A 14,690-nucleotide genomic window follows, 5' to 3' on the forward strand; every position below is an offset into this window, starting at 1 on the left:
GGGCTATTCAGGGAGCCATGAGCACACAGGTGAGAAGCTCACAGAAGATTCTGGGGGAGGTGGGCATCAGGCAGGCACTGTGAAGAAGAGAGATACAGCAAAGGTACCAGCATGTTCAAAGGTCTAGGGTGGGAGGAAACCCGGGGCATGTGTTAGAAGAAAGGGGACAATGGCCAAAGCCTGAACAGGAAGCTGGGCAGGAGCCAGGAAGACATGGCTGTGAAGGCCATGTTTCCAACATTCTCCCATTTTGATCTTTATTCCTAAGACCTGGAAGAGGTTTAAGCAGGATGGTGACGTAACTAAACAGTACTACATCTTTAAAAGATCTTTCCAGGTAAAGTGTGGCGAATGCTTCCAAGGCCTCAGGAGAGGACTTGGCAAATTTGTTAAGATGCATTTGAGGTAACTCAGGTGAGAGATGCCAGGTACCAGGATTAGAACAATGTTGAATGGGCACTATTCGGGACTGTGCAAGGTGGATTAAAGGGACTTGGAGATGAACTCCAGCGTGGAGGGCTGGTTTATTTCCCTGGAGGGTGTGTTGACTCCATGCTCTGAGGCAGACCTAGAATGTCCCATGGCCAGGGAATGGCATGCACACCTGCAGGGGTGACATGCAGGAATGGCAAATGAAGACAGGAGACATCCAGATAAGCAGATGGCATGTGGGATGAAGGTTAAAGTTAAGATGTCTGTAAATACGATGTGATATACTCGGAAGTAAGCAAGAAGAAAATCTCTCAATAGGAAGAAGCACCAATCACCAGACTGAGGCTCAGCAGCAAGAACCGCCCAGCAAGGGAGCAGCTCCAGTGCTAGAGTGATGGGTGCAGATCAGGATGCCATCAAGGCCCCAGAGTTGGGAAAGACAACCAGGCCCACAGGGGAAAAGTGAAGCAAAAAACGGGCGCAGGATGTTGGAGCCAAGGCCAGCAGGAAGCCTGGACCCTGAACTAGCACAGCACTTAGGGCCTGGGTGCCATGGGGTGCTCCTGAAATCCCTCTGGTGTAGGTCAGACGTTTAGGGTCTGAGACTGGACAGGGTAATCAGCATAAAGGGGAAAGGAGCGGTTTATGAGGAGTCAGGCCCAGTTCAACCACAGTGCTCTCAGACTGCTCCCTTCCTACTTAGGCTGACAGGTAGCTGACAGACAAACACAGAGCTGAGCTCTTAAGAATGATGAGCCAATGGAAAGGGAGGCAAAGGATGGCTTGGTGCTCTGTACATACGGCCTTTAACGAGCATGTTGAGTTCATTTGCTTGGTTATTTGTGTATTCAAAAACAAAGAACAGATACTGCTAGGTCCTAGGTACTGGGCTGAGGGCTTTGGGGACTCAAAAGTAAGTAGGACACTGTCTCTGCCCATAACATGACTATAAAGCAATGAGATAACTGCAACTTTTAAAAAGTATGCACAGAATGTCACAGGAGCAGAGAGGAAGAAGTGACCAATTGCATGAGATGAGAGAGAAACCAAGAAAGGTTTTTATGAAGGCAACGTGTGTCCAGATCCACAGAAGCAAGGGCAATGGCATCTCCAGCAGAAGGAAGAGCTCAAGCAGAAACGGTGTGCGGAGGCTTCACAGGTCGGGGGATCCAGGCGTTCCCGCAGGACCACTGCAGTGGTGCATGGAGCCAGGAAAACGATGTGAAGACAAAGAGGTGACTGGGGTCAGAATGGAGATAGTGCTAGTCCAGGCTTTGTTCTGCAAACTGTGACAAGTTATCAAAGGAATGTTGAGCCTCTTTGGGTCTCAGATGTAATCACTTTGGATGAAGCAGGAATAAGGAAATGGCTGAAGAGGCTGTCACAGTCGACTGTCACAGGATGGTAGGTGGCTGAGGTCTTCGTGTGGGTGGAGTCCCTCGGGGTCACCAGAGGGCAAGAGTACAGGAAGAGCTGGGCAGAGACAGAAAGAAGGCCACAAGCCAACCACAACCAGAGTGGCCACTCTCTCTGCATCTTCTTCATTACAAGGAAGATCCTTTGAGGTGTAAGAAAGGCGATGTTTTATTGCTAAATAAATAAATACATGATTTTAAACATTTTGAAACAGTGGCTGAGATGCAAATGAATGCAGAGAGAGGGGAAATGAGAGACTGCAGCCCTCAGGAGCAGCTGTAGGTGACAGGAGGAAGGGGTCAAAGGTGACTGTGAGATGATGTATTCAGCTGGGACTCGTGGGCAGAAGCCAAGGCTGACCCTGTCAAGATCTGCGTGCAGAGGGAGGCTGGACGCAGGCCTACCTGTGGTCACCACAGAAGCCACAGAATCAGAGGACTGGTGGGAATGAGGAAAGACCGGAAGGGAAGGGGTGTCTGGAGAGAATGCAGAGAGCCCAAGATGACAGACGGCTGGGGCAAAGAGGAGTTCAAAGAGCAGGCAGACAGAAGGGGTGGCAGCACCACAGAGGACAAGGATCCAATTTCTTTTGCCTAACCAACTCTTGCGGCAGATGATATACCACATGGCATTACCCCTTCAGCACCATGGGCCCCACACTCCACCCCCATTGTCATGCAACCATCTTGGGGGGGGGGGAGAATTATCCCCAGTTGCTTGACTTCTCCAGGGGCAGGTGACAGTCCTCCCTGAATGAGGTCCCCAAAGGGGGTCACCTAGCAATCAGGTGTCACACACCACCTACAAAAGGCTGTGACTGGGATGCACCCACAAGGAAGCAGCTTTGATGACAACCCCATGTGTGGATGCTCTGGGTACAAACCGGCAAATTCCCCAGGGGTGTCTCCCAGGGCAGCATCCATCTCAAGTCATGAAGGCCTGGTGGGTAGCTCCCACCCCAGGCTGCACCCACAGCAATGAACACACTTTTAGGCCAAGAAACCCTAGTTTCCTGTCATTGGTCTTTCATGTTTTCCCCACATTCAGTTCATTTCGATAACCCTGGTCTCCACACAAGTTGATAAGGTCGTCAAGGGAGGGACTGTGTTCACTGCTTCTGTGCCACACATCACCTGCAGGGTCTACCATAGAGTGGTTGTTTTAAGTACTTGTTGAGGGGCTGGGGTTATGACTCAGCGGGAGAGCGCTTGCCTCACACGTGCAAGGCCCTGGGTTTGATCCTCAGCACCACATATAAATAAATAAAATAAAGTTATTGTGTCCAACTACAACTACAAAAATAAATATTAAAAAAACAAAGTACTTGTTGAATGGAACCAGCTGGGCCAGAATCCCAGCCTACTAAAGGAAACCCTGGTCATAACTCAAGGTTACCGCCTTTTTAAACATCCCTAAAGAGGGGGGTTAGAAATCAGCATGCACTTGAAGAATCAGTAAAGATCACATTTGACTAGGAATAATCAATTCACCTTTTTCTTTACGGAGCCACAATTTCTTTTCCTGTTTTGGGGTGATCAATGCTGCCTCATTGGCCAGCACTTCCTTCTCACAATCAACTACCCCCTGCATCTCTTTTTCTCCTCTCTCTAGCTGTCTCTGTCTTTCCTCTCTCTTCTCTTTTGCTCTCTTTCCTCTCTAGCTATCTGTCTTTGTCTCTGTCCTCTGGCTATCTCTCTCTCCTCTCTCTCTCTCTCTCTCTCACACACACACACACACACACACACACACAGAGGACTCCAGCCCACGTGGAACACTCAACTAGCCACCCATCCTTGGTCTAGGAGCTGTGGAGTGCTCTACAGGAAGGTCAACACAGGCCTCTTGAGAGTGCACATGTCTCCAGACAGGCAAAGGCCTCCTGGGTTCTCCTCCCATCTAGCCCAGCCCTAAGTAGAAGCAGTGCTCCCCTGGTGTCCCCTGAGGAGCTTCTGATTCTGCCTAGTCACAGTGTAGAAGAGGCTCTGCATGAGCGGTGCCTCTCCAGTGCTGCCCCACCAGCTCCGGCCACCCTCCTGAGCCTGCTCGTCCTGCAGAGCCACCCAGTCTGCTCTGCCCTGCTGGCTCCTCTACTCCACTTTCTGCCACCTTCTTCTTATTCATAGTGGCAAGCCAGGCTTCTTTCAAAGGCTCTGAGGTCTGCACCCCAGCAGCCCTGGGAGGACACAGAGCAAGGAGGGAGGGGGTTGCCATCCTGGGCTTGGCTCTCTCTCCCTCCATGATAGTGATTTCAAAAGGGTTCGGAAAGAAGTGACAGCATTGCTTGCCCATGGCCACCATCTGCTGATGATAAATATTTTATTAACTGTGTATCGTTTCAGGGGCTGCTCTGATATTACATCCTAAGCAGAAACTGCCCTCACTCCCACAAGGCAGGAGGAGGAAAGTCTCAGATTTCACCCTGATCCCACCCAAGGGCATGAGACCCCTTCTGGAGTCCTCTTTCAACAGGGTCTAGGGTCAGGAGGAGAGAGAATCAGAAATGCTAAATTCTGTCCCGGGGACATGGTTACAAAGTGCAAATGAGCAGGACAGTTATTTACCAAGAGAGACTGGGCTCCCTCACCAGTCCCGTGCTCAAGGGTGGCTGCCCACGCCAGCAGCTCCAGGGACCTCACGGCTCTTCCCGAGAACCACGTTCCAGCCACCACTGGCGTGAGACTGAAGCCGAAAAGAGCAAAGAGATCCAAGCTCCAGCGTCCAGGCAAACAGTCCTGGAGAGGATGCTGGCCCACCCCTCTCCCCTCAGTCCTCCTCTGATCCCCTCTAGAACAGGGCCCTGGCTTCTAACCTTGCTCTCTCCGCACCTGGCTGCGAGGGAGGAGCAGGTGACTAGATTCTTTCCCTCTTCCTCCCTTCCTCCCCTCACCCGTCCTCCTTCCTCCCCCTGCCCGATCTCCTTCTTCCCTTCGTTCTTCTGTCCTTTCTTTACTGTTTCCAGGACAGGCATTTTATGTTGGCTTCTTTTACTACCCACTTGATTCAGTGCTTCAACATCCTTTAATGCCAAGTTTAAAATCGCTTCAGTTGTGCTTTCTTGGCACTAAACCATCTTGGCTCAAGACTTCCTTCAACCCCAGAAACAGGCCCTCCCCCTAGGGGAGGAAAGCAAGCCCAGCATCTGGCTTCTGGCACCTCTGGGACGTGCTCCGCCCCCTGGGCTTCCAGGCCTCACAGCTGAAGCAGAGCTCTGTGAGCCGGTGTTCTTACACGTGCACCTGCTTTCAGAGCCAAGGAGGAGCCAGTGAGCAGGCAGGGCAAACTCTGCCTCTGGGTCCTCCAGGAAGTGCTGGGGCTCAGGAAGATGAGCTTGAGGAGGGAGCCTCAGCAGAGGAGAGGCCAGCATCCACACAAGGAAGGTTCTGGAATCTACGCGTGAACCTCCAGCTCAGACCTCTCTCCCAAACTGCACACATCTGGATGCTTAGTAGACAGCACAAGCTCAAAGAGGTACCAATCGAGCACCTGATCTTCCCCCTAGACCTGACTGCAGGCTCCCCTCCCCCAGCATGGCAAGTTCTTCCTTGTCAGCCATCAGGCCAAGACCCTGAAGTCATCCTGACCCCCTCGTCCCCCACATTCAATCCATCAGAAAAGCCCGTTCGCTCCACCTTCACAAAGTGTCCGCCTCTAGCAGGACCCCCTGAGCCAGGGCTGCTCAAGGCTTGCATACGAATTCCCACAGTAGTTTTTTTCACTGAGAGTTACTTCTTTCTATAATTGCTTCCCCCCTGCTCTATTCTGAGGCCAAAGTGATCCCCTTGATGTAAATCAGGTCATGCCATCCCTCTCTAAAACCTCCCCGTGGCTTCCATTTAACTTAGAGTATAAGCCCATATCCCATAATGGTCCATAGACTGGACCAGATTCCAACCACTCTGGCCTCTTTGCTATTCCCTGAAGCTACGGGTCACACTCCTACCACAGGGCCCTTGCACTAGCATATCCAACCGCCCACACCATTTCCTTCCAGATGTTCCTTTCTTCACACCTCAAACATCTCCGTGAGGCCTGCCCTGACTGATCTACTTAAAATTGCAAACATGTTTCCCTTCCCCACTCCACCTTTTCTTGTTCCTACACACTTATCTCCAAGTTTATTTATTATGTTTACTATTTATTATACTCCTGCCCTACCACCACTAGAATAAAGCCCCAGGAAGACAGGAATCTGTATTTTTTATTTGTTTATTTTTTGCTCAGTGATGATGCACCTCACACATAGTAGGCACTCAATAAATATTTGCAGAGTGAATAAACTCTTGTGTCCTGAGTTCACAGGACTCTGAACACCAGAGATATGGCTAGAATCTATGAGTTCTAGCTGGCAAACAAACTCCTCACATTGTTTACTGGTTACATTTATGAAAGTCAGGCTTGTAGTCTTGTGGGAGGAAGCAGATGACAAGCACATATGTTGGTGTCAGATGACGGCCAGGACTATGAAGAAACACACGATGAATAAGGTCCAGACAGGGGATGGGCACTGTTTTAAAGGGGATGTTCAAGGCAGAACTTGCTGATAAAATGACTTTAAGCAGCGATCTGAATAAAGGGAGGCAGTTATTTACTCAGGTAACCAGAAGAACATCATTCTGGGCAGGAAAGGTCAAGAGCCCTGAGACAAGGGTATGTTTGGTCTATCTAGAGAACCAGGAGGAGGCCAGCATGGCTGAAGGATGAATAGTTTCACTTTATGTTCTGACCCTGAAGTTTCTAAACCATGTTTAAGAGCCCCAAACTGGAAACCACCCTTAAAGTCCACTAAGAGAAAAGGTGAATTTGATGGAATGTACTAGAAATCCAGGAGAACCATGAACCATCTGTGCGTCCCACAACAGCACAGATGGATCACACAAAGTCGAGTGCACAAGGTCAGGTGACTGGGCACATACGTGGTTTTGATCCCATTTACACGAAGCTTAAAAGCAGACCACACTAAAGTACATCCCTAAGGTGCACACTGAGGTGGTAAAAAAAATAATAAATAAGGAAATGACTATCACAAAAGTCCAGATCTGATCAGGGAGGAGATATGGGGCTGGCAGTGGCTATCTATTGCCCTGGGTGGTGGTAGCAGAAGCGGGCATTTTATAGGTGTTCTTTATACACTCTACATAATTTTGTATGTCTTGCTTTTGTTTTGTCTGTGATACAGATACACAAACACAAGTTTTTTAAAAGCCTAAATTAAAACTAAGTAAGAGGCAATTTAGGACACCGTCAACTAATACAAGGCATACACTATCTTTGGACACACACTCTCACCAAAATTATTTCCTAAAGGTCATTCTAAAAGAATAAAGTGCCCAGCGACTCGGGAGGCTGAGGCAGGAGGATCATGAGTTCAAAGCTAGCCTCAGCAAAAGAGAGGTGCTAAACAACTCAGTGAGACCCTGTCTCTAAATAAAATACAAAATAGGCTGGGGATGTGGTTCAGTGGTCAAGTGCCCCTGAGTTCAGTCACTAGTACCCCCCCACACACACACACACACAAAAAGAATAAAGTACACAGCACGTAACTGGCACAAAACAAATATTTGTTAACCAAACTAAAAAGGACTTCAGTCTCCAACAGAGCTAAATATTTTAAGTATAATTTACTTTTTAAACAAAGGTGTGCTGATATAATCACTTTAAAGTATCTAGAAAGTTCCAGGAAACCTAGATCACATGACATATAAAAGAAATAAATGTCATCTTCTGGGAACTTCCAATGACACTAAGACTAAGGCAAGGCAGAAAAGGAGAAGAGAGATTCTGTGAGTTTTCAGGCAAGAAAACCTTTAAAAGTCATCTTGTGAATGGAGTGTGGCTGACTTACCGTAGAGCACTGTACTCCGACTTACGGGGCCTGAGGTGCTGCTCCAGGAACCACCATATGACGCACCCCAACCCTCCCCTGTCTCTCAAGAAGGAAAAAGTACCAAACTTAGAAAGTGGGAAGTCCTGGTGCCAGGGGCACCGACCTGCGCTAGCGTCCTTTGTGTCTTTGTAGGTGCTTCCTGTGAATCACGGTCTGGCCCAGGGCTGCACATGCAGGTTTCTGCAGGAAGCTGGGCATGAGATTCGTCAACTCTTCCCAATCTGCTCAGACCTGGCTCTGGGAAACCACAGCATGGTGTGGGTGGAGCAGAGGGGTGGGGGGATGAGGCCATCTGGGCCGATTTTGGGACCTCACTGACATTAATATATCCTCCAACACTTTCCCTCTGAGGATGGAAGACAATTTGATCCGCTCGAGGTGAGTCCACACCATACCAGGAACGCTCTGCACATAAGATGGCTGTGCGTCTACAGTCGGTGGTGGTTCTCTTTTTTAAACGTTGCCAGCCTTCCCTTCCCCCACTCTTGCTTTGCACTAGCACCTGGTCTCTGGCCTCAAGACAGGAAAATGAGCTTGGGGTTTCTGGACCACAGGCTGTCATAATCCAGGGAAAGTGTCGTACTCCAAACAGTTTCTAGCACCCACCATATCAGCACAGTGACACACCTCCCTGCACAGGGCTCTGCTCCTTCTATAGCACTGAACTATAAAAGGACGTGAATCCCAGTTCAGCTGTGCGTGCCTCTGAGCAAGTTACTGAAGCTCTCGGTGCCTCGGTTTCTTCAATGTCAAGTGGAAATCATAGACGTAATTACAGTCAATCCTCATGATCCACGGATTCCACGTTTGCAAATTCTTCCACTCACTAACATTTACCTGTCACCCTAAAACCAACAGTATTGATGGTTCAAAGGTCATTCATGGACGTGTGCAGTGAAAAACAGAGGTGGACATTCAACTGAGGGTAACGACCCGCCTTCTTGTCTTCAGCTCTCATACCCAAAAAAACAAGTGTCCTTTTTGTAGTATAGTCAGTGATGTATTTTGCATTTTTGTACTTTTTATGGATTTCTCTGTTCAGAGTTTTCCCTATGTGCTAAAATATATGTTAGATAAGCTTCATTCAAACAAACCGTGGCTGGGCATGAGTTCAATTTCAATGGACTAACAATATATATTAAATAAAGTGACTTTGGGTAGAAACTCGAAATAAGATTGTGTTAGGACTGGTCAGAGAATTAGCTCACAGGAACCGAACTCTCTCTGTACTTCCCCCAGGAGCAGGATTCCGTATTCACACACAGCAGATGTAATGAATTCAGCATAAGGTGGCTTTACAAGACAGAACTACCGAGTAACAAGACCCAGCAGCACCTCATGGTCAAGCACTCAGGACACTGCCTCCTACACTGAAAGGCCTAGGACAACTGTGCAGAACCGGAGGACAGGGAAGACAGAGCTCCTCCTCCGCCTGCCTGCTCCCCTCACCTGAATCCTGCAACAGGGTGACTCAAACTATGCCATTTCTTCATGGTCTATGGGCCATTCAGGGAAATTCAATTCCTTCTTAGAGCAAACCCTGGTGCAGACACTAAGTAATTGTCTAGCTCCAGCTGAGACTGTATATAACTTTTTCCTTAATGGGAATTCAGGCACTGTAAAAAAATAAAACCCTGGCCTCTGTTCTCAGTCCATTGCCCACAGATGTGATCATCAGTTCTGTTATCAACAACAGAAGTTGTATGGGGGCACTGACACGAGAAGGCAGTGAAGTATTTGGAAGCTCAGAGCCATGAATGGTTAAAACTCAACCGTCACTGTTAATTCTTTCCATTTCTTCTTTTGCTTTGGAAGAAACAGATAGTGATGATGATGCTTGTCAGTTATTGACAGCCAATAAAAATGAGAGAATAAGAATTATACCCCCCCCCCAAAACAAACATTCAAAGTAACCCTTGTGAAGATGCTATAGTTCATGCTGCTCGCTCTGCTCCCTTACGTTACCTTTTGGTCTCCTCAGGCCTCTGAGGCCTGTATGGGATGCTGTGTGACAGGTGGCTCTATGGTGTCAGGACTGTGCTTCCTTCCGCTTAAAGTTGTCTTAAGCTGGGCCTCCAAGGCCACAACCCATGTTCAAGTGGATTATTAAATGGCAAGGGTATGACTTTATCACAGATGGAAGAAAGCCATCCACAAAAGTGAAATAAAAACCAATGCTTTGGGGCTAGAATTGTGGCTCAGTGATAGAGTGCTTGCCTAGCACATGTGAGGCACTGGGTTCAATTCTCAGCACCCCATACAAATAAACAAAATAAAGTCCATTGACAAATAAAAAAATTTTTTAAAAAGAAAGAAAAATCAATGCTTTGAGCTCACACATTTTCCCCAAAGTAGTTGGTAATGGATTGAAGAGTGTTCCCCCCAAAAGACACATCCGAGTGCTGATCCCCAGTACCTCTGAACATGGCCTTATTTGGAAATGGGCTTTGCAGATGTAATTAAGGATCTTGGGATGAGATCATCCTGGATTTTAGGGTGGAGGCTAAATCCAATGACTGGTATCCTCGTAAGTGAAAAGAGAGGGAGATCTGAGACTCAGAAGAGGAGGAGCACAGGGAAGAAGAGGTAAAGATTGAAATGGTGCTGCCACAAGCCAAGCACCAGCAGGAGCTCCCAGAAGCTGGAATCACCAAGAAATATTCACAATGCCTAGAGCCTTCTGAGGGACTGTGGCCCTGCCCACACCTTGACTTCTGACTTACAGAACTGTGAAAGGATGTTTCTGTTGTTTTGAGCTTCCAAGTTGAGGTGATTTATTGGGGCAGCATTAGAAAACTGATAATCCATACCCCCACGTTTCTGTTCACTGGTAGCATGAAATCTTGAACCAAAAGACGTTTTACAACAAGCGATCGCTGACGCTGCCATTCCAGAACAACCCACTGGTATTGTCATCCTCTCCTTGGAGCAAACTGGCTTATCGTCATCACTGTTTTGATCACATTTACCTTGCTTCAGAAATGTGATCGGTGCAGGGAAGAGTGGCATACAGGACCTCAGACCTTACAGAGATGGTTGATAAGATGAGTTTTACATGATTCAGGTCTTTCATGACTGCAATCTCACTGAAGATGAGAAAACAGTGACTATATGACTCACAGGTTGATGGGACCTTTGGCTTTCTTGGGTCAGGATCAGGCCATGAGTCCTTTCTCCAGGCCTGGACTTGTTCTTAAGTTTCCTTGCATTGAAAAAATGTCTACTAAGGCGCTGTTGGCACAGCTCAATGGTAGAACACTTGTCTAACATGCGCAAGGCCCTGGGTTCTATTCCCACCCAGTACCACAAAAAAATATAAATGATAAGTTTTATTTTTGAAAAGAAAAAGAAACGCCTACTCAACTATTCACTGGTGAGGCAGCCCTGGGCAAATGGAAAATTGACAAATGATCAGGATGAACACTTCAGGGACTGGAGGTTCCCTCCCAGCCCCACAGACAGCCTGGAAGGGGGAGGGGGTCCCGAGAATATCAGTTAACACAAGTCCACAGAAGGAGGATCAAACCTGAAAGGGCCCTTCCGGATCACCATTAAAGATAGATCTCCCCATTTTTATAGAAGAAATGAAGGTCCAGGGAATTTAAGAGACTTGCTGCAAATCACAGCTGGTTAATAGCTAGGACTAGGACTCTAGTGTCCCCCACCCCACACATGACTTGGTTCCTGGTGTCAGGCTGCTCCCACATCTAAACCGTAATGAAGGATACAGAAAAAGGGAAGGAGGAAGGGGCCAAAATGGTCAGGGGATAAGGCAGTGAAATCTGATAAGTTCTAGGAAATAAATTTTATGTTACTTTTAGAAAATATGTGATAGTTTTCTGAATTTTCTCTACTGCCAAGGCTTTGAGGCCAGACAGACATGGATTCAAATTCTGGGTTTCTAACCAATCAACTTTGACTTTGAACTTATTGAGCCTTGGCTTCCTCATTTATAAATGAAGATAACTAATATCTACCTCATTTGATCAAAGTGACTGTTAAATGACAATGTATTAAAAAAAAATTCTCACTCATGCCAGAGCCTGCAATGCAGTATGCACCACATATATAAAGTCTAAGAATGCTAAACACTGATTTGGTTCAGAGGCCACCTGAATATGTGGAGGTAGGAGGAAGATGAAGTTATAGGGGACCTTTTTTTTTGGGGGGGGGGCTTCAACTCCGTTATCAATATTTTCTTTCTTAAGGCAGGTGCAGGGTTTTATGAGTTTCTTTCACTATTCTTCCTATCATTTTGTTTTAAATAATTATTTATTTTAAATGTACACACAGCAAGCAATAGATAAATGAACACTATTATTATTATTATTATCACCCAAAAAGTACTTTCTCAGTTCTTCCTTCACTGTGGCACACTGTGCCAGGCACAACAGGGGACACTAAGGTAAGATTCAGCCTCTAATCTGCACTAAGGCCTCCAGCCTTGTCAGGGTGACAGTACCACCTTACAACTATGATACCTGGCAGAACACCATGAGGGACGAGGGGCAAAAAGAAAGAAAGGGGACAGGAGAACTCCTTAGGAGACTTTCTGAGTTTTCATCATAAAGGTAGCAATGAAGATGGGCTTTAAGCAGCAGAGTGATAAGAAATAGGGAACAACAAAACCCATCTCCATCAACAACTACCGCCCTGGCAAAGGCACCAGGGGGACACCAGCTGGATCAGGTGACTGCAGGCAAAGAGACACAGAATGCCAAAGCAGAGAAGCAGAGGGGAAGAAATATGAGAGAAGAGATGGGTGGTCAGCACAGAGGTACTCCACATCACGGAGAAAAGAACAGCCAAACCTCTCTCTTTTAACCTTCGAGGGAGCAAGTTCCATGTAATTATCCTGGACAGAGGCCAGCTTTCAGGAGCCCAATAACTACTCAAAGGAACGGATGCTACCTAAATGGGCCTGCCCCACAAAGGTCAGAGGTCCCTTAATGCCACCTCAAGAATAAGCTTTTAGGGCTGTGCTTCTTGAAGGCTGTCCCCAGACCACATTCTGCCAACCCACCTGGTATGCTTAGTAAAAGGCAGAGTCCCAGACCTGGAAGTCACAATGTTTGGGATGGATCCCAGAAGCTACAGTTTTAGCAAGTTTACCAAGTGATTCCAGAAAAAAAAAAAAATGGTGGTGAAGAAGGAGGTAGGGGGGTCAGTTGACTACTCTTTAAAGACATCTGTGTGTGACACAAAGGACAGCAGAGAAGGGCAGTTGGAGGTCATGGCAATATCAAGATGGGCTATTACTCAGGGGATCCCTCAGAATATTTCTAGAGAAAGGGAGAAGAAAAACCAGCCAGTGGGTGAGAGAAACACAGATGCACTTCAGCGAGGTACAAGCTTCCCCTACAGTTACAAGGTTCCAGAAAAAGCAAAAGGATCAAGGTCAAAAATGGAAGTGGTACAGTCAGACTGGCAAAGGAGCCCAGACTGAGAGCCATTTTTTTTTTCCTGAACAAACAAGAGTCCCTGGTGTGTTCTGAGAAAGGACTGGAGGTGACTGTGCATGCAGACGACAAACGTCATCTCCTCTCCTCGGCACCTCGTCCAGGCACTGCTGCTCTGGGGAGTAAAATAAAACCTCAAGCCATTCTTGTAGACAGTAAAGGATTTAGTTAAGGAGGAAAAGATGTCTTCATAAACCTTCTTTTTATAAATAAAAAAAAGGAAAAGAATGAAGCTCTCAATAAAATAATAATTCAGACCATCTGGCCACATGACTTCACCACATCAATATTTTAAACTAGTTTCTTTGGAAAACAATATGAGAGTTCTTCAAAAATTAACGACCCAGCAATCCCACTCTTAGGGCTTTACCCCGGGCATTGAAATCATGTCTACACAGAACCTATATATGAATGTTCACAGCAGCATTATCCATAACTGCCCAAAAGTGGAAACAACCCAAATGTCCACCAACAGATGATCAGATAAACAAAATGTGATATATTCATACAACGGAATATTATTCAACCATAAAAAAGAATGAAACGCTGATATGGGCTACAACAGGAAGAACCCAGAAACCACTTTGCTATATAAAAGAAGCCAGGCACAGTGGCCACATACTGGATGATTCTAAGTAATGTCCAAAATAGGCAAATCTAGACTGCCAGAAAGCAGACAAGTGGATGGTAGGTGAAGGGAAGGTGGAGTGGGAATTGACGGCTAATAGATAACATGTTATGATTCTTTTATGGGTAGTGAAAATGCACTGGAATTAGACAGAGGTGATGGTTGCACAATTTCATGTATATACTAAAAACATACACTGAGTTGGACACTCTAAAGAGATTAAAAACAAACTAAAAAAAAAATAGGATTTGAAACCAGGCCCTCAGATGACTTGCGTAGGAAAGAACATATAGATACCCATCCGCACACACCCTCACCTACCACTATTCCACATGTCCATTAACAAGCTGCTCTTTGGAAATAGTTATGTTGAAATGGGACCAGAATGACAGGAAACCACGAGACCAGTCCACTCATATTCACATGCCCAGAATAACAATAATAATTAATAATAACTAACATTTATTGAGAGTTTATTATGTGTCGGACACTATATTAAGCACTTCACATGTATTGTCTTCCTTCATTTCTCACTGCAATCCTTTGAGGTATATACTATTATCATTCCATTTTACAGATGAGGAAATTGAGGCACAAATGAGTTTAACTTACGCCAACTCATCCAGGTGGGTGACTCATCCTGGGCAATGTAATTCATTATTACCATGCTATGCTGCTTCATCTGAAACGATCTTTTTAAAAATCACCTGCAAAATTCACTGACTTACATCACTGTAAGTAAGCCAAGACAGGAGATCTAGATTTTTAAAAAGACCAAAACTATTAACCTAAATAGCAAGCCAAGGCAGAACATCAGAATTATGCAAAGATCTGACTATGAAACTCAGTTGAAAGCTATACTTCTTATTAA

At 46.3% G+C, this 14,690-nt stretch overlaps 1 protein-coding gene across 2 annotated transcripts in view; it reads right to left on the reverse strand.

The window, feature by feature from the left end:
• The window catches only part of MREG (melanoregulin), a 59,455-nt gene that overhangs the window by 42,921 nt on the left and 1,844 nt on the right, over positions 1-14,690 (reverse strand). The window lies entirely within an intron of this gene.

Source organism: Spermophilus citellus (genome assembly GCF_964194105.1).
Source record: "Spermophilus citellus genome assembly, chromosome: 11".
Classification (NCBI taxonomy): Eukaryota; Metazoa; Chordata; class Mammalia; order Rodentia; family Sciuridae; genus Spermophilus; species Spermophilus citellus.